The sequence below is a fragment of the Nipponia nippon genome, unplaced genomic scaffold (assembly GCF_047370975.1).
Source record: "Nipponia nippon isolate SJK-2023a ecotype South Korea unplaced genomic scaffold, ASM4737097v1 scaffold_4, whole genome shotgun sequence".
Taxonomy (NCBI): Eukaryota; Metazoa; Chordata; class Aves; order Pelecaniformes; family Threskiornithidae; genus Nipponia; species Nipponia nippon.
The window spans coordinates 3659604-3680071 of record NW_028262358.1 but is presented as its reverse complement, the minus strand read 5'-3'; the positions used below and the strand labels follow the sequence as shown (position 1 = coordinate 3680071).

At 42.2% G+C, this 20468-nt stretch overlaps 1 long non-coding RNA gene across 6 annotated transcripts in view; it reads right to left on the bottom strand.

The window, feature by feature from the left end:
• Positions 1-20468, bottom strand: part of LOC148053065 (uncharacterized) — a 511817-nt gene that overhangs the window by 18040 nt on the left and 473309 nt on the right. For 4 of the 6 annotated variants that reach the window (XR_015708546.1, XR_015708548.1, XR_015708547.1 and 1 more), the window contains 4 exons: positions 6855-6951; positions 5461-5552; positions 3286-3489; positions 485-534 (listed from right to left, as the gene is read on the bottom strand). This is a non-coding gene — a long non-coding RNA (uncharacterized LOC148053065). The remainder of the gene's footprint in view (positions 1-484; positions 535-3285; positions 3490-5460; positions 5553-6854; positions 6952-20468) is intronic. The other 2 variants (XR_015708549.1, XR_015708551.1) reach the window with 1 other exon arrangement.

Genomic DNA, 20468 nt, shown 5'->3' with positions numbered 1-20468 from the left:
CATCATTCAAGTTGTCACAAACCACAGCTGTCAACAGTATGATTTTTGCTGTCAATATCAATTTGGAAGGCACCATTGATAATGTGCCAGTACAGTTCAATAATGTTTGACTCTACAGACTGAACCTGCACTGAAATCCCTGCTTTTTTCTCCACTTGTTTTAAACAGAGATTTCCAATAGACTCTATCTCTAAGTGCGGGCTAGGCAAGCGCACTGGGCGCCTGTGCCACATCAGCTCAGTGTCTCTTTGCTTTGGTGGGTTGGCATAGACGATTTTGTTATGCTACGAGCAGCTTCTTCCCTGTGTGAGTGGTCAGCAGGGGCCGCAGCGTTCTTTTCGGATGGATTTACATCTCATGAAGATGCCAAAGGGGAAGGAAGAATTTTGACATAAAAAAGCTTGTCAATCTAGATGCCACCAGGACCTGAATGCAGACTCAGACCCAAGCTAGGACAATCTGGACTTGTTTTTGTGAGAAATACCTGTTTTTCAAGATGCAGCCACCTGGAAGCTTCCCTTCTTCACTTCCATCCTGAAAGGAGAGATGGAGCAGTGAATGGGGGAAGAGAAAGGCCATGAAAATTACAAGCTGTGTAAAAAGTTTCTTTGCAAATAACACTTTAACACCACTAAGAAGTTAGGTTAAAATGGTTTCAAAGTCTAAAATTAGTTACATTTTAAACTAACAGCATATGCTTTTATTGTCTCTGATCTAAAATATAATCCCAGGAGGCTGTGAAAAGCATGCAAATTACGGAAAGCTAATTTGCTCCAACAGCGACACCTCCCATGTAGTTGGGAGGTCTATTAGATCTAGTGTACTCTCCATTATTTGCATATTAATAGCACCTGCTGAAATACTTTGGGATTTACTTTTCCTGCCAGCAGAGGGACAAAACAAACAAACAAAAAATTATATAAAATTCCTTTCATACAGATGTGATGAACAATAAACTATTTAGACAGTGCTAAGAATGCCAAATTAGTGAGAGGCAATGGGGTAGGATTGCAGATGCTATCTGTGATTTTCAGAAAAACTGGACTGCAAGGTCGCTTCAAAAAAGAAAAAAAAATCCCAAACCAAAAAACCAAACAACAAAAAAGCCCTCTCTGGAAAGTGCTGGGTAATTTGAAATCACTCACTTGGCTCAAGTCTGAAGAATGGAAAAGTTTAACTAAAGAAATCCAGACACTGCAGCAAGGAAAAAAGAAAAACACAACAAAAACCCCCTACACATCCACAACTACCGAAAGCAGAACCCCCCAAAGTGGACCTTGATTAAAAATCTACAAAACCCCAGGCTTTGATATTAGCCAGGCCTGCAAGGCCTAGTCCCCTGCACATAAAACAAAAAATAAATTAAAACCAGCTACAGCCTGAGATTTACTTAACAAGCCAACTTCCAATCTCTGCTTATGACCACTGCTTCCCTTTCTGGCCCCTTAACTATAAAAAAAGCCCCTTGCATATTCCTATAGCTCATCTTCTTCAGGGTAAGGGCGAAAGCAGCTTCCTTTCCACGGTAGCAAATGGAAAAAGCTCACTTTTCAGCGCAAAGCTGAGCCAGAGCCCGCAGGCTGGATGTGGAACACGTGCCTCTCTCTGCGGAGCGGATTCAGGAAGCTGACCAGGGAGGCCGGGGCATTCCCCAGTACCTCTTTTTCCAAACAGGCAATTGGTATTCCTAAAGAAGCGCCAGCCATGTTCTCATATTCCCTTCAAGAGTTACAAGGGGCCTATATTTCTCCCCGCTTTTTAAACCTACTGCTTTAATTCTGATTATGCACCCTTTTTTAAATAGGCACTGAAAGGCCCACTAGAGTTATTTACTGCTGGTGTGCTGAATTTCTGTAGCATTTTAACTACCTTCATATTCCCAAACGAAGAAGGCAATTGACTTTAAGTTAAAATGACTAAATTGTTCTCCACATATTAAAAAAGTAGTGAAAGAGCGTTTCATGTAGGATGATGAAGCATGGAAAAGTGATGTTTTGAGCAGCCTGGCCAGTGCTCTGCTGGGAGGGTAAATCGGGAGTCTGTCCTGAGCAAGGGCAGCCTTCAGCCGCCGTCCCAGCAACAGCCTGCGGCCACTTTCCCGTGCGGCAGCAGAGCCCCCGACTCCGTCCCTTTGCATTGTGTGACTCCTGGGGGGGGGGGGGGGGGGGAGAAGAAGGGACTGTTATTGGGCAACATATTATTATTGGCCTCTTCTCTCAGAGTTCAATATGTCTTTCGGCTCTGCGCAGCCAAAGGAGACCTATGAAAAACTTGCTCAGTGTCAATTATAATTACCGAAGGAGGCAATCAAACATTACAGCAATGGGGACTCTTGAAATGATGTAGACAGGCAACTCCCACCATGGCTGTCAACAAATGCTAATTCTCATTAAGGTATATGTAACTCTTAAATGCTGCAACAGTGGTAGCTATTAGTATTAGCTGGTAGCTAATTAGTAATAAGTAGTAGAACTAGTTAAAGTTGCAGGATGGCAAGCAGATGCAGATTGGAGGCCTCAGCTCAGCACTTATGATCACTGTTGGTGATAATTTTCAGCATATTTTTCCACAGTCAAGAACCTCTAAATAGCTGGAAGGGAAAGGGGTTACCAGAATGGTTCCCGGGAGGCTTCACTGGTTCAGGGCATTGAGAAGCAAAACTAACTCTTTATGTTTAAGATGCTACCTCAAAACTGTTAAGGACTGAGTGTTACCATCATTCAGATAGATTCAGTGGCCTATAAAAATGGCTTTGCACTCCATTTCTAGAAGAAGAGGGCAGGATCCATCTCCTCTAACTTTTCTATGTCCAGCAATCAGGTACCTGCTCTGGGTTGCTCACGGGTGCTGCGCTCCACGGCAGAGAGCAAGCACGGCACCTCGGGAGGGAAGCGTCTCCACTCAACGCAGAGAAAACCCAGCCTGAACAAGCAGGACTTGGTAACCCGAAGCGTCTGCCTCAGCACAGCCTCTCCTGCTGGCACGCTGTGTTTCAGGGAGGCGAAGGCATGAAGAAGCGTTCGGAGGGACCCGTCCTCTTACAGTCAGGAACACATCCTGCCCTGGGGATGGGTACCGTACTGTCACCACCTGCCATATACATGGCTAAAAACTTCCCCTGCTGCCACGTAGCACCGCCCCAGCCTTTTTGTGAAGTGTTCTTCCAAACACTATGAGCCAGGTATTTGTAATGACAGTAATAAAAATAATAATAAAAAAACCCACCCTGAAAAGCAAAACCCAGGCCATTACCTATTATAACAAATTGAATTGGATGTTCCTTACCTGAGATTTCATGAGCAATTAGCAAACGGAATTATCCACAAATGCATGTATGCCCTATTATCCTTGTAGCGATTTCAGCAGCCGCAACGATACAAGCTTGCAGTTTGCTATCTAGCAGCTTTGGCAGCCTCCAAACCACAGCTTTTTCTTCTTTCTCCTTTTTAACATGAAGTTCATGGCAGCCAGTGTTTTACCACCTGCACACTGGGGGAGAAAAAAAGCAAGGGGGAGAGGATCAATATATACAGTATGTTTATATTCAGCATGTTGCAGAGTGGGGAGCTGTGATGTGTGTGGTTGCATTGTCTGTGAAAGGATCCTTAGTGGCACTGCAGCTAGAAAAATAATGGAAGATCAGGGGACTGTCTTCAGTGACAAACTTTCATCTGGTAAGTTACAATTACATCGTAGGAAATGATACCTTAGACCGCAACTAATTTGTGAATCCCAGGAAAGGCAGATCACTGATTCTTCATCAGGGCTGCAGAACCTGATCTATAAAAATTTGGGCCTCAGCAGGAGGTTGTGTGTAAGTGTGATTTGCATTTCAATTCTTAGTCCACCACAACCTTTGAATCTTCCTGCAGCACTATCACAATGGAAATTTTTGTTCTCAGTGTGCTCAAAATACATATTAAAAAATAAAAAATCCTGGTACAATGGAAGTCAGTTGTTAATGGGAAAGAATGTGGCATTTATGCTCAAATTGTTTCACAAAACACCATTACATCAGAGTCTTTCATCATTTTATGGGGGATCGAGTCCCCTGACGCCATCCTCGGGGACTTCATGTGGTGCTTGTCACTATCATTCCACTTCCACAAACACTACAGCCCTTTCAATTTTTATCTGCCCAGAACCCAGAATATGTTACATTATTTAGTTTTTATAAGAAGCTTTTCTGTATGAAGAATGCACAACAAATAAAAGCCATTTCCCTGAAAAAAACAGTCTTGTGAGTGGCGGTTAAGGGAATTTCGGGCAGGTCCGCTTCACAGGAGATGGCAGCAGCTCTGCCACCCTTCCCGCTGCCTGATGGCACAGGGCCAACTGATCCTACACAGAGCAGCCACCAGCACTGGCAACGATGGCACGACACTCACATATTCCCCCCAAAACCTCTATGGGTCAGACTACGAACGCTGTATTCATGCTGGAGATGAGGAGGGCATAGCAAGAGGAGGGCTTCCCAGTGCTACCACTGAATCAAGTTTGCAGGGAGAGGTAAAAAAATCTGCTCCCAACTCCTTTAGCCAAGGAAACGTTCCACATCAAATGCTCACAGCCTCTTAACCCAGTGTCAACAAAGAGGTCTTCATATCCTTCCTGTGTGTTTGTGAAGCCAACTGAGCCCAACTCTTTGAGAGGAAGCCAGTGCGCAGAGCCGCCACAGGCCATAGAAGATGATTATTAATGTTCTGGCAGAGCTCAGATGCATCTCCTTGCCGCATATGGAGCCAGGCTTTGTCCTGAAGACCTGCATACGACTATGAATTCAAATTTACATTTATTTTGGCAATTTGATATGTGTTTTCCTATGCGTAGAATTTTATTGCCACTTACTCAGATATGGCTAAATTCAGCAACCCTTTCCAGGGACACGTTCTCCTGCTGATTGAATTTCCAGGCTCCAAACCTCAAAGCCCAAGTAAAGGGTGCAGGAGTTTGTCTACCAGCAACAGGAGAACATCAAACATATCCCAAATGTGCTTCCAAGTTTCTTTCTGGTTTTGCTGTTACTGGAGTTGATAGGATCTTTGTATTGACTTCAGCAAATACAGGCTTAATAAAGGACATTTTTTTCTACCCATCTCATAAAGGCACTTTCATTCCCTCACTCTAATTTGCCATGTTGGGACCCAGCGATTTGTTTTATTGCATAGTGATACATGCTGGCATTTGCAAGATTGCAGCACTTTCAGCGTGAACTTTCATACAAGCTGCTCCCCTATGACAAATGGAAAGCAGATCTTCACACTGAAGGTTACGGCACTTCTTGAAATGCACTCAGTGCAGTGTGCTGTTCCGCAAGGAAGAGGCCAAGCTTTGGAGAAGTTACTCCTATATTTGAGTACTTGTATTCAGAGACATTTACGGGGGGCTGATTCTACAATATAACAAGACACTGACTCTCTCTGAGGTTTCTGACCTGGGACATCCCAAACAATCACTTACCTTTCAAAACGTTTGCTTTCACCCCACTGAGCGTCTGAGAGCCCAATCAGAACATTTCAGACCAAGAAAGAAGTCTGGTCCCGCACTGCCTGCTAAAAATAAATAAAAAACCTCATACAAATGCAGGATAAATAATTTTCCTTTCTTTAAGGACACTTCCTTGTTAAGAGCACAGAAAGCAGTCAGAAGTCTAGATCTTACCAACTGCTCTTCAGCTTAACATCTCTGGCATTCAAAACATACAACTTCTGTGTTTGTTCTACATTTCCCTAACAGCTTACATCGAGGCCAAACAGACAGCATTCTGCAAAGGTCTTCTAAAATAAGCTTATATAAAAGAGCAAGGTCAATGCCCAACATATGTCAGATTCTGTGAGTAGAAATCAAAGAGTTAGGAGCAAATGGAATATGTCAGAACTCAGTGGTTTTCCATGCCAGGCTCTTTTACCAAGTTCACATTTCTGCTGCCAAAAACAGTAACAATCCCATCATATAGACTTCAGCTTTGGAAAAGTGTTTAAAAAACCCCCAGTATCTGTAGAGAGGCTACTTCGCTCAATAAATAAAACTAACACATAGATAAATATGTTTATCTGGATGTGCTATTTATTGTCCCTATAACTGTATTTTTCTTTTAATGGGACACATGCTGATTCCATGCCTCAGCCCTAGGCTCTATTAAAATCAGATTAAAAGCATTAGTAATGTAGTTAATTCCATTTATAATATGCCCATCAAGAGAAAAGAGAATATTAAAACAGAAAAATATATATAAATGGGATTTAAGAATTTTTTAAAAAAAACATCCTATGCCATTTTGATCTTCGCAAAAAAGGGCATTTTTTTAAATAAAAAAGGAGAACTTTTTCCTCTGCTCAGATAAACTAACTCTGCCTGGTCTTTTAAACCATATATTGCAGAGTGATATTTGTGATTTCAATTAAAATATGCTATTGTCACTTTAGCCTCCCTCTCTGGTATTTTAAATTGATCCTAATGGCTTTGCCTTAAGTGATTTGCGTCCCATAGTGAATCCCTGTCACTTACAGCACCTCCCACTATTGCCCTCCCGAATAATCACTACCAGATAATCACTTCTTCCCCCTTCTCCCAACATTATTGCTCGCTTCCCCTCTGACTCTGCATGCTGGTACAGTTTGCAAAGTATTTGCTCTTTAACATCTTTAACATATGGCTTGTTGCTCTGGCACTCAACAGTTAGGGATTTAAAAGAAGGATAAAAGCTGCATGAAAAAGGCCAAACCGATGGCTCTACAGGTAGGCTTGTATCTCTCCATGGCCTGCTTTCCAGGCTGCAAACTGGAGAGTGAGGAAAGAAAAAGCAAGAGAGAAAAAGTGGGTTGTGATTAAAATCCCTCCGACGCCATACTCACAGCTTAGGGCCTGGCAGGTGCTGATGCAGCCCAGCTCCACTTGCTGCTTGCTGCTTTCTAACAGAGCCCTGCGAGATGGAGGCTGTCAGAGGTGAACCTGTTTAGGAACGCAAAATTTCCGTTGGAGACTTTCCACTGAAAAGATGCCATCAGCAGAGCCCTGGAGAGGCTTTGGTTGAAAGCTAACTCCAGAGCTGCCCTCTGCACCGTCCTTCAGCGCTGCAGCCCACGCACACCCTGGTAGCACACGAGGATGCACGGGGAACCACAAGCCTTCTCCTTCTGAGAGGAGGATCCTTTCTCCTTTGCCTTTCATGGGTCTCATTATTAATTGAAGAATCATTTAGTTTGCATAATTGTCCTCTGCCATACATAATTCCAACCTTTCTCTTTAAATTGGCTTATTAAACTAAATACAGTCTTTTGTTTTTGTGACTCCATCTATCAAAGCTTCTAGATGGACAGTCAGTGCGATGTGAAGAAAAAAACCAAACTAATAATATTAGGAAGCATCTCTTTATGTACGTTTATGAGATCTACCACCAGGTGACTCCACTCTAAAATATCTGTATTTTCATAAAACAAAATGCTTTCTTTCCTACACCCTGAACATCGTCATAATGCCCCCCTCCATAAGATTTAGCACTCTGAAAAAAATAGTGTTAAATAAACAGCACTCTTACTTAAGATATGAACTATTTCTTTTTGAATAACTCATGAAATTGTATTAGAGAGATTCGGGGATTTCCAGAACAGCCTGATCTGTTCCTGTCTAATCAGACCTGATTAATTCAAATCAAACTGCAAACCTCAGTTTTATTTTGCTTTAAAAACTCAAGATCAACAACAAATCAGCAGTATGTAGATATCATAGCAGCAGTTAACACAGAAAGCCTACAGACACGGCGTCTCATAGAGTCAAATGGATGTGATTAAACATTTGGAATAATTTATTAATATTTTATATATTCAAATATATACAGAGCAGATAGGACCAGTTAGAGGGATGCTCTTCACCGGGGACTTTATTATATTTATGCCTAAGAACAGGAGATCCAGCTCAGGTGTCAAAGGGTGTTTCTTCAAAATAGAAAAATTATTAACAAATAATAGGGTTATGTGGGAGGGTTTGTAACACAGAACTGCACTAAACCATGCAATGATCTACACAGATAATCAAAGTGTTCGTGCGATACCGAGTATGGCAGAATAAATAAAATAAGATAAAATAAAACAATCTCGCAAATGCAAGATTGCAAATGCAAAATAGGCGGCTGTGCAAGAAGTATTTCAGAGATTTACTGAGCCATTATTTCTGTGGAATGCGTACTCAAATAGGCTCTCAGACCTGACCAGTTTAATCCACATCAGACCAGGGAGACACAGGGTCAGGAGGCTGAACGTGGATTTGGGCACTTGGCACAGCTGTTTTCCTTAGGTGCAATACACTTGTCACTAGTGGTGGCACTTTGCGTTTGCTGTATGGCAGCATATGTGCTTGCCACGTTTGGGACCCATTATATCTCTCTACCCTCCAGCCACTTTCCTTCCCTTCTTGTTAGCTGCATGTCCATATATTCTTCCATACTCTTTTGCTACATTGCAATGCCAGCTCTGTGCCCCCTCTGCTTGCTCTGCTGACTCGACATACTGCCTGTGCTCTTTACAAGCTTCCTATATTACAACCATCTGTAGAAGGGGACAGAATTTTTGTATATATTACCGAATTTATATATATATATGCCCCTGTGTGGGTATATGTATATACACATACATTGAGACATGTCCTGTACAAAATCATATCTACTCTATCACTGAAATACTCACCTATTCAGAAACATTTTTGCTACCAGGGAGAGCACACACAAAGAAAAGTTGAAGAATAGCCAAGGAAATCTTTCAAGCATAGTGTAAACCCAAACTAGAAGCTAAGGTGAAAAAAAGGGAGGGGATGGACTATATGCCCACATTTCAGCCTCTGCAATTAGAACCATAGTTACTGCAATAGCACAGACCAATTAGTATATGTTGATATATTGGCTTGCAGATAAAACAGTATCTGACTGCATGTCCAAAAGAGGTAGTTAAATGTTTCCGCTTGCTTTGTACACACAGTTGCACAGACAGGACCGACTGCAGGACTCATTTTTGCTCAGTGTTGGGTCACTGCATACAACAACAACAGTTAAGAAGAAATTTTGTTGATGTCTCATTTTGAGGGGCTGTACTGCTAGCCGCCTAACTCCAAATACACAATGTTTCCTACCAGGATGCTGGGACGCTGGTTCAGAGAAAAAAGTCTCTGGAGAGATGAGCTTGCCCAGGCAAGTTCCCAGCTAAGCAGTGCCAGAGCCCAGCAGAGGCCTTCTCAGGCTCCCGGAGGTGTGGGTGTGCAGCCTATAAAGGAACATGAGCTTCACATAAAAGAGCTTTGCACTCTTTTAAAGAAGAACATTAAAACTGTAGCAGCCTCTGATTCACATTTGCAACTATAACTATGTCCTTGATGACCGGTATTCAGGTAAGGCCAGATCTCCTCCTTGTCCCCCTCGAAACCAGAACAACCCAGGATTCGGGAGCTTCACGCCTGGATGCACAGATGTGAGCCAGACCGGTGGAGAGCCCCCTGGGAAATGCAGACCCATGTTCAGCTTTTTCTCTCCATAAGTATGAGCAAGTTTAAAATGAAAATTTCAGTTCATAATAAACCTCCAACCTCCAAACTCTAATTAAACAGGATTTTTTTACAAAAAACTACTCACATTTGGTCTGCTTCTGCTTTCATTAAATTTATCTTTACGTATTTTCTAAAATCTCATCCCAAGGAAACAATCACAAAAACCCATTAGGGTAGTTTTTATAGAATGGTGAGGACACTGAATTACCTTCCTGATGTAGCTCCTGTCTAGATAAGCGACACAGCCAAACCTTGATCTGCACGTCCTATATGCCAGGCCTGCTGTTTTTAAATGCTACTCAAAGGCAGTAGTTGGGAAAATGATGTTACAGCCACGGCCTACGTGGGCTGTCATCTCAGGGAGCATCGTTTCTCTCGGCAGCCGCTCTCAGCAGCTATCTCCCTTCACTTGACAATTGCCTCATTCAGCAACAGGTCAGGCCAGCAAAATCCCTCGCTTACTTTCAGGCTCCCTAAATATCAGTGACAGAGTGCGAATCGCCTCTGGCTTCGTCTGCAGCCCCCATTACATTAATAAACGGCACTACATAAAAAATTGCTGCTAACAACTACATCCTTTCATAAGTCATGATGCTTTTGGACACATCCCTCCATTCTCCCACCATCCCTTACACACACACAGGGAAAAGGCTTAGGAAGAAGGCCAAAAAGCAGGGAAATTTTGGTCTTCTCTTTGAGGCGACCATTTGTGAATTGGCACGGCAAATTGGTTTGCTCACTTTTGGATGAACAGTTTTGAAGCAGTTGACTGGAGAGAAAGAGACCATCCGCAGATCAGCAAGAGATGGGTTTTTTTTTTGGTACCTGTTGCTGCAGAGGAGGAGGTCACCTTACCCTCTAACACGGGTGACATGAAGGAAAATTCATAGCTGGGGCAGGAGAGGTGAGAGACTGGAAAATGCCTGGCTGTTTTAATGTAAACAGTTACAATACGCACATACATTTCATTCCATCTCACTGCCCTTATGAATGTCAGGAATGTTAAGTAGGTAGGAGGCCCCTCTAAGCACTGAGATGTCCACAGCTTACAGCAATGCTCCCAAAGTACAGCCCGTGGGCCTGAGAAGCTTTTGTAAGCAACATGTGACGGCCTTTTTAATTGCAGCCATCCTTGCAGAGCAGCCCATCGTCAGGGTTACGGTGGTGACAAGGTACCTGGTGGCTGTGAAGGTCCCACTCCAGAGGGAATTAGGTGAGGATGCTGTGCTCTCCTCACTGTGCTTTGCACATGTGAAGCACATCATGTTCCACCTTCCGGACAGAAAGGTTCTGCATTTTGGGTGAATTTTGTTCAGTAACCCCCCAGCCATGGCATTAAGTAGCCCTTCAGGAACAAAACTTTGAAAACTCCTTGCTGAGGAGCCTGCTACAGGTACAACCTGTAATCTGGGTCGAGGTTTTATCAGGCGTCAAGATCAGATGGGAAAAAGCACTTGTAGTACGTGAATGGCCAACTCAACTGCTTGGAGAAAGAAGTTGATTCAGGCTGCCAATATTGGCTCTTACACAGATAATAAACTAGACTGGCCTTTCTCCTGACATCACACTTCAATCAAAAACTTTCTCGCAAAATGTCACTTTCAAAGTTGCAGCTTTAAAAAAAAAAAATGTCTTTATAAAAAATTCATGGCCACAATGATCTGATAATGCAGCTTTCTGATACCAGCAGATGTTTTGTCTAACATGTTCCCTGAAGCTGTACTCTGTGCCTTCATATCTTTCATTTCCAGTTGCTATCTGCTGACTGTGGGATGTCATGTACGTACCCTATAGCGATGCGCAGCAATTCGCATCTAACACCGCCGTGCGTAATGAGCTTCACAAGATGCTTGTCGCAATAACTCCGCACTTCCCCAACCATATGGAACACAACACTCCAAAGCCCACAGACACTTTTTTTTATTACAGTTCAGATCCTTAAAACATAATCTGTGTGATGTCTAGTGAATGTACGTGAAGAGCTGCTGAAAACAAAGTTAACACTTGTTCACATCATCTGTTACAAATGTCCAATTTGGGACAATAAATTTCCTCGGAACCTGTTCTTTTGCTGACTCGTTGCTTTATCTTTTTTCTCTTTCTCTCACGTCGTTTTTTTTATGAACTATGCATATGTATTAAATGGGATTTGTTGTCCCTAGATACCAATTTGCATAAAGTGCAAGCCATCATTGGTTGGAGAGAAGCAAATTACTTCTCCAGCAAGATCACACTTCTTTTTTTTTCTTTTTCTTTTTTTTTTTTTTTAATTTTAACAAACCGCAGGCAGAGGCTGTTAACAGCACTTAGCCAGATATGCAAAGTATCACTTTTCCCAAAAGCAGCTTGATCAATGAGCAAAAAAAAAAAAAACAGGGAAGGTATTATTCAGTTAAGTACAATGCAGAAATGACCCAAGACTGAAGCAGCTAACCCAGCCATTCACCTGTAACTCAAGCTGCCCGATTCCCAGTAAAATACAATTCAAGTATGGCTTGGCACTCAGGACACAAAGCAAAACACCTCAGCTGAGCAGAGCCTCCCAGAATCACCATCCCCTTTCCTACGTGTCCTTAGTGCATTTCCAGAAGTTCCAGTGTTACTTTTGCACGTTGCTCAGCTCCCTCACATAAGCCTCGCTTGCTCCTTCACGTTCCCACACGCTGGGCACCTTCTGAAGGACTGTGTAAATACTGGCTTGAAATATCTTTACAAGTGCAGGGAGGCTCTCCTCTGCCCTCCCCTAATTTTACTGGCTCCCTGGCACCAGAGGTGCTCCGCGGGATGGCAGCTGCCATCCTAGCAGGCTTTGGACAATTACGATCTCCCTTTTTTCCTTATGCTCCACATTGTGCACACCTGTGACGTGTTGGCAAGAGCCTCGACTATAACAACGTGACAGATTCCCAGGTTCAGAGCTAGCCCTGTATGAGCCTTCTGCTTTTGGTGAGGAGAAGAGACAGAGGAGGGAAAAACTACAGTGAGGGGATTTTACAAATACTTCAAGAAACAGATTATCTAAGCAAACCTGTGATGCAGAGGATAATGTACAAACTCACCAGCCCACTACTAAAAGGATTTGCAAGCCATGAGCCAGGCTCTGTTAAAAAGTGTGGGATATTAAATTCACTAAAGGGAACAAATTAGCAAGGATGCCGAGCTGCAAAGTTTCCAACTAGGTCTGAACTTCTCAAGAATTTAGTGCTGGGACATTGCTTGGGGTTTGGGGGAAAAGGGGTCTTCTCTAAACATAATCTTTTATTCTGTTGAGCTCTCCAAAAATGACTGCAGGATCTGTCTCCCACTGAATGTTCACTCAGAATTTAATCCCAAATCCATCAATATCATGTGCTTGGATTATTTTACCTCTGAATTTAATGGACAGAGGATACTCTCTTAAGAATGGTTCCTGCGATCACACAGAACATTAGTAATTGATGGCAGACATAGGACAATTAATCTGGGCAACAGGGATGACCAGATGCCGAGGTGCCTTTCAGGCAGTCGTGGGTGCCAAAAGAAAAAGCTAGGACCCAGGGTGTGTAAATTCTCAAGAGAGAGTCTGTATTTCCTTGTTACCTTTAGCATCTATCCAAAGATACACAAATACCAACAGATTTTATGCTGTGTGATGATTTGAAGGTGGAAAAAATAGTTTCCGTCTGCAGAAATATTGGCAACTTCTTGCAGCTTTTGCAAAAAGGCAAAAATCCCACAATTTCACACATCTCTATTATTAGCGTATGCTGCTTTGTTTCCATATTTATATTTGTCATGTTTAAAAGGAATAAAATAGAATTTAAAAGAAGTTCCTCATTCCCAAATGATCACAAAAGCACAAAGAAGTCATGCAAAGATTATGAGAAAAACTCACAAGAGGGAATTAAGTGCCAGCTTTGAAAATGTGGCTTTTTGGTAACCAAGGGCACTGTGGCTGTTAACCAACAGAATCACTGTGGGACCAGGTGAAACCGTGTTTGGGACACTTACCCTCAGAGGGGGAGAAGCACATGGACCTTGTCTCTCTAAATTTGCTGTCTTAAAAGGCAAGAAGGATCAACAACTTTCTCGGGCTTCTCTTGCTTGAAAACCCTGGCACTCTCAGTTCAAAAAGGCAGTGTCTAGGTGCCTCTGTACAGGTGCATCTGCAGCCTGATGCCTCTGGAGACAGACGTAGCCAAAGAAATATATTGCTAAAGCTTAGCCCAATGCAGCGTATGAGACCCAACTGTACAGTAGGCGCTAGATAACATGCAATCATGGCCTCCTACTGCAGCAAACTCGACATAAACCCAGGCCTTCAAAAGAGAAGTAGTAAAAAAAAATGTGTTTTTCTCATTCCTTATCTGTACCTACTCCATTTTACCTAAGGCTGGCTATTAGCTCAGCTGGTGATGTCACTTACTTCACTGGAACCTGTTATCGTGAAAGATTTCTCACAGGATTTTCTATTTTGTTAGCTCTGTGCTTTGTGCAATGTTGTATTTCATTCCATTAGATAAAGGGTTAAGTAATTCACGTTTTACTCATATAGACGAAGTTATACTCCCTGTGGGTTGCTGCTTCCTATTGGCTAGAACGATGACCTTGGAAACAGACAAAAATGATGCATTGTTGCAATAAATATTATAGCTTGCACCTGTTTCTAATTAAGTCTGCCAAACAATTTCAGAGATACTGAAAAGAGAAATGTGTTGGCTTCTAATCAGGTGTTCTTTGCTGTTTGATCTGGATTATTCAGCCCCCCACATGACCTCGCCTTCTTGGTTCGTGTTTTTCTTTTTCTTTTTGGACTTGTAGAAAGCACTAGATTGAAAGAAGTCTTCTCAAAGAGGAACATCTCTGCCTAAACTCAGTTGTAAATAAAACCTGAAAAGTGATGGATTTACACCAAGGTTCAAAGTACCTCAGGAATCTCCAATGTGGCTCTTAGGTTTCATAGGTCTGTTGTGGTCGTCTTCACCTCCTCCTCCTCCTCATTCTCCTTCTCTCTTTTAAACTTCAGAGCTTAAAGCAATCTCTAGCTATTAGCAATCAGGATCAGGCTGATTGGGAAGCCGGAGTTTTTTGCAAGTGGACTTCAACATGTTGGGGAAACAGTTCAGGAAGGATTTTCTTGCTAACACTCACCAAAGAAATGTAAACAGAGCAGTGGTCACCTTCATATTTCAGAGTTAACGATACCTTGGGAAGATTCTGGCAGTTGTTGCCTATCAGAGCAATTGCTTTAGGGCAGGTATAGATTCAGCAAGAGAACACTGAAGGCTTCACAGACAGGTCATGGTTTGCAGTTCAGCATCATGCTTTTCACTCACTATATTGATTCTCAATTTGATCTCCCACTGAAAGTGCTTCTTGGTGAAATGAGTGTTTTGTTTCTTGCACATCTACCTACCCAAGCTGTGCACAGTTCGCATAGATTTAACACCTGCTCTGTGATCTAGCTCTATGGACAAATGCAAATATATGTAGCAAATGCTGACGATGTTTGCCTTAACGTAAGAAGCAAAGAAATAAGGAATTACTATTATCTCCATTTTCTAAATGGAGACTGGAAGCCACAGCTCAGCCAAAGCTTTTGGCTGTCAATGACAGAAGCAGTCCAGTCCCTGTGGTCCCTATGGGGTCTCTTTTCTCACGCTGGGATAAGCATTTGTGCATCTATATTTTGGAACTGATTGAGGAATTTATCCAGCTGAAAACTAATCCAGGGAGAGAAAAAAAAGAGTTTTTATTTCAGCCACATCAACTTCCCGATTTTGGTTTGCACGCAGCCTGGCAGGACAGGACTGAACAGCTAAGACAGAGGGAGCGCAAGGCGATATTTTTGGATGGAATTGCATGAAACCACAGAAGAAACACGTAGTGACATCGAGAAGACAGTGTAGGTCTCCAGAATCCATAGATGCCTGCCTTTGTTGTTAATGTCATCAGCCTCACAATCTAGCAAAGATCTGCTAGTGGTGTCCCAATCCTCTGAGCCACCCAAAGATTCTCACGTGCAGACAATGTATTTCAGAAGTATCATATTTGGTGGAATTAAATGACCCTCTGCTCAGTTAAAAATTAATTATTTGGGGTGGAAGTTGCAAGGGGATTATTTTAGTAGCCATACTAAAGAAGGTAGGATCAGACAGGTTAAAAATAAGCCTAGACACAAAGAAGTTATGGTAAGGGAGGAGAATAGCTTAGGCTGTGCGGCGTGATGAAGCCCTGCATCAGTATTGTGGCAAGAGTTTTGTTCAGGAGGAGAGACAGAACTACTGAGATATTTCGCAGGGTTAGCACATCTTCCTCTGTCTGATACACTCTCTCTTTTCCACTTTTCCCTCGATGGCAGGTAATAAAATGCCTGCTGGTACCCCCCATGACTGGAGGTACCCAGAGTGGTTCAGCCCATCGTGAGTGCTGTGCCAATCATTTAACAATTCCCACAGCTGCCTTTGTGAGAAGCCTCTCTCTTAAGCCTCTCGTTTAAGAATTTAGAGTAATCATGTAAAAATGATACCCCTGTGCTCTATGATCCGCTGAATCTCACTAATGCCAGATCCCAGAAGAGGGCTTATTAATGAAAAGATGCAATGCCTCTCTCTCTGCTCATGTTTCACATGAATATCTCTCATGGATTCGGCAGTAAACCTTACTGCTGATAAAGTAAGTATAATGAACCTCCGTGCTCCACGAGAATGAAATCTCAGGCTGATGAAGTAGTTACCTGCTCTACTTTCCAGTACAATGGCAGGCTTGAGAAGTACAAGGAGAAGTACTCGGCTGCTATGGGAATAGCGGTGCAATATCGCAACCTCCTAAATCTTGGGTCTGATTTGCTAGCGATGCCTTTGGCTGTGTGAAAAGATCAAGAGTTTGGAAGGGAGCAGTTTGTAATTAGCTGAGAGAAATTAAATTATGCTTTATTGTAAATCACTGAGTCAACAGAAGAAAGGAGGTTTTTAAAGGGACAGCAACACCTTGAGGCTACTCTGTGTCCTTTCAACATTACACAGTAGTCAAAAACCCAGTCAACTCTTGCCAGTTGGCCAGCTTGTCAGAAAGGACGAGCACCAAGTGTTCTGCAAACAGCAGGATCCTGCTGCTTCCAGCCCCTGACTTCTAACCAATTCTCAAGAAGGCACTGAAAAGACTTTCAAGTATTGCCTCTGTCCTGAAGCTCCTTGGCAGCAGATTTTGCCATCAAGAGTTTCAAATTGTTATAAATCCTTTTGCTGTAGCTGTTTGAAAACAAACAAAAAACCAACCAAACAAAAAAAAGATAAATCCCACACTAACAAGAAGAAAGACTGATTCCATGTCTCTCCATGGGAAAAGAAAGCAAGTGACTACCCAGAAAGCACCGTGAGGCTAAGAAACGGAACAAGTAAAACATTGTAGGCAGCAGTGCAATCAGTCTCTATATTTATCTGAGGCCCTCTGTGATTTATGCTTTCTTTATGAATTACCCCTAATCTTAGCATCAGTAGGATGGTATAGGACAAGCAACAAGAGTCTGGAAGGTGTCACTCTGGAGTATCCCAAAACAATCACAGAGACTAGCTTTAAGTCCAACAACCAGACCATATCTGCTCAGCGCATCTCTGATACCTGGCTCATCTTTACAGAGCCAGCCCCATGTAACCAAATCCAAACTTCTCGAACCTTTGTGAGGTGCAAATCTGAGTACGGAAAATTATCGCAGAGATCGCAGCACTCAAGAGTGAATATAATCCCATCTCAAACACTGGTTATTATCCTCTGCAGGTCTATTCAATGATTTAAACAACCCATGAAAATGTTAGCATCATCCCTCACTTCAAGGGGATTCTCTGGTTAGAGGGAATTCAAACACCCTGAAACTCAGTGGAACCTTAAACCAGGGGCCACATTTCATATTAGCAGCTTGGGTATAACTCCTGGTATTATTAGTACTTAAATGCCCCATATGTTGTCTTTAGAGAGGAAGGCGGTCACACCACCTTTATTCATGTGCTTTCTTCCCTTTGCTTTTACATTTCTTCAACGCGCAAAATGTACTTAACTCACTGCTTATTGAATGAAGGATTAGTGTTATTTTCCTTCCTCCAGTGAACTTTGTTTCACTTCATCCTGCATGTATTTTGCTAGGCTGTGTTTTCCTGCCAGCACACCACTGTTCAGCAAACTACCGTACTTAAGGCCAGCCAGCTAATACAGTGATACCTTTTACTCACAAGGAGTGTTTCTGTAATCATGGTTGTGCTTGTGGTATGAATGAGAGCTTACGCCAAGAAGCACAAAATGCACTTCCAGAAGCTTTGCTGAGCTGGGACAGAACTAAAGCAGCTTCAAACTGCCAAGGCATTTGAAACATCCAGGGGAAGACACATTTTGAAACATAGCCTGCTACCTAGCTACTCTGCTAGCATAAATGTTGACCAGGACTGTGAAGGGAGCTGCTTCCCCATCCTCCCTTTACTGTGCTGCTGTATCTCATGTTGAGCTAGACTGGGAGCGCTTGGAAAAATCAGTATAAAACAAATAGGTAACAAATTTGCAATGGCTCTGTATAAGGTTTACAGTCTCTTTTTTTTGTTGTTAAGATTGGTTATGTTGCCCAGTAGAAAAGCAAGTAGAAAAGAAGGGTATCTTTACAACTCACTATGCTCTTGAAGACCAGATTGGAAGTTCCTGTTCACATCACTGCAGCAATGCAGACCTCTCTGGTGGAAGTATTTTCTTTTTCTTGTGGAATTATACCTCAAGTCCTGCTAGGTAGTTACTCTCTTTGTTCCTGTGAGCCAAGCTAGTTGCAAGATCATGCTATGCCATGCTTATAACCTCGCACTAAAAAGGAGGAGATTACAAAGGGGGCAAAATACCCTAGAGGGTTCCCCTTTATCAGAACCTTCCCTGTCAGTTTGCCTTCTCATTTCCTGAGCTCTTGTCTGATTATTAGTGTACTGACAGAATAAAAATAACCTCATATTCCTACATGAATCATAAATAAAACCCTTTTATTTCATCAAAGAGGTTGGCAGGTTTATAGTCCTTTGCAATGCATGCACGATGTGAATGACATACCTTTAATTTTGCTGACAAGCTTGTCGGGGTCCTAATGAAAAAGAGTGAAAAGTGGGTGACTTCTCTAAAGGTTTAGCAGTTGCTTTTTGGTGAGGATATATATTTCACCTTGCCACTGTAATCAAGGAGCCAACTGATCTTGGTAATGAACTCTTCAATTAGAATCCACTTCTGACTCTTCAAGAATGCCTAGGCAACAATACCACAGTGATTATTGCTGATATTACAGATTAAAGCAACCTGGGAAAAAAAGGAGGGGGAAAAGAAAAAAGAAAACCTGAGCAGTGTCCTTGCTAGAGCTTCAGGTATCAGGGTGCCTCAGCAATGAATCAAAAAGAGCAATGAAATTCCAGATTTTGGACAGCTAGATTTTGTATCACTGTTGTACACCAGACAACAATAAAATCACTACTCTCACCTGTATTTTGGCATTGTGTATTCCTCCCCATTTGTTCAACTAGCCAGTTTGCTTTTAGAAACCACTATCAAGTATGGGAGAGGTTATCTCGGGATAGCCCCATAAAAAAACAAAGGATAACGCAAAGTATTTCTTTTGGTGCCTCTGCCAAGCAAGTTCCCTGATAAAGGCTGCACAAAGAAAGAATAGTTCAGGAACACAGAAAATGGACACAGTACAAGCAGAAAATCTTTCCTATTTCCAGTCTTTCAGAGAGTGAAAAGTTTAATTGCTCGCAAAGAGGGAGGCGAACAGTTAAAGATATATGTTTTTAGCAGTGATAAAAGTGCTTTCCCCTTCTTCAACATATCCTCTCTTATTTCTGCTTTCCTTTTACTGTCCCTTATTTTGCTCATGTAAAAGCCAGAACACTGGCCCCTAAGTTTGCTTTCTGACCACAAACAAATTGTCAAAGCCACAAGCCTTTTCCATTCCATAAAACAAGTCATGCTTTTTCAGAAATGTCCCAGGTGTTCACTAATAATTCGGAAAGACATTAAGGGAATAGGACAGCTTTATTTGATATCTTGGAGATTATCCTTTGTTTTGCTGCCGATTCCTCTCTTCAGCAATAACTCATCAGAGAAAGTTTGGGATTTGGCAAGTTACCCCAACCTTGATTGCTGTTCTTTTTTTTGTTTCTTTTTTTCTTTTTTGTGGGGGGTTTAGAGGTGGGGCTGCTGAGAGAGAAAATGAGACACGCACAACTAAGGTCATCTGACTGGAGAAAGCAGCAGGGGTTGTATGTGCAGGATTGTGTGTGCATGGAAAGATGGGGCAGAAAAAGGTAAAAAATAATGGATGGCAAATTCCAGATCGCTATCTTGTCAGGATTTTACAAGATTCCAGAGCTGCACTTTTAATTTTCATTACTTTCCATTTTCCTTTGATAAGCTCAGAAGCAGTATCTAATTTTATTAGGAGCTTTTCATCAAATGTGGATATCTTCCTTCCTCAAGGGATTCCCTAGCCACAGAAACATCAGGGTCTGTGAAACATTAGCTAATCCCAGTTAGAGTTACTTGACCCTATCAAGCTAAGAAATAAATTTTACTCTTCATGAGAGTCCTACTGTTTACACTCCAGACAAAATTCTTAGATCTCAAAGTTTTCAGAGGAAAAACATTTTTCATAATGCCAGAAAACTGGCCTTAAAGACCCAGGCCATACAAGCCTAAAACTGTTTCTTGTTTCAAATTAAATACGTTGACAGACTTCCTCTTGACTGCGGCTGACACCAGTGCCTGATTTTCTTGGCATAAAATCCAAATGGGTAACAGTAGGAGCCATTACTGGCAACATCCAGTCCTATACTCTACTTCTTGCCCTCGACCTTCCCCCATGTGGCTGCACACAGAGGGAGAGTGCTAAGAATCAAAGCACTTCTCCCTGTTCGGTGCAGACACCATACACTTCAACAAGAGGC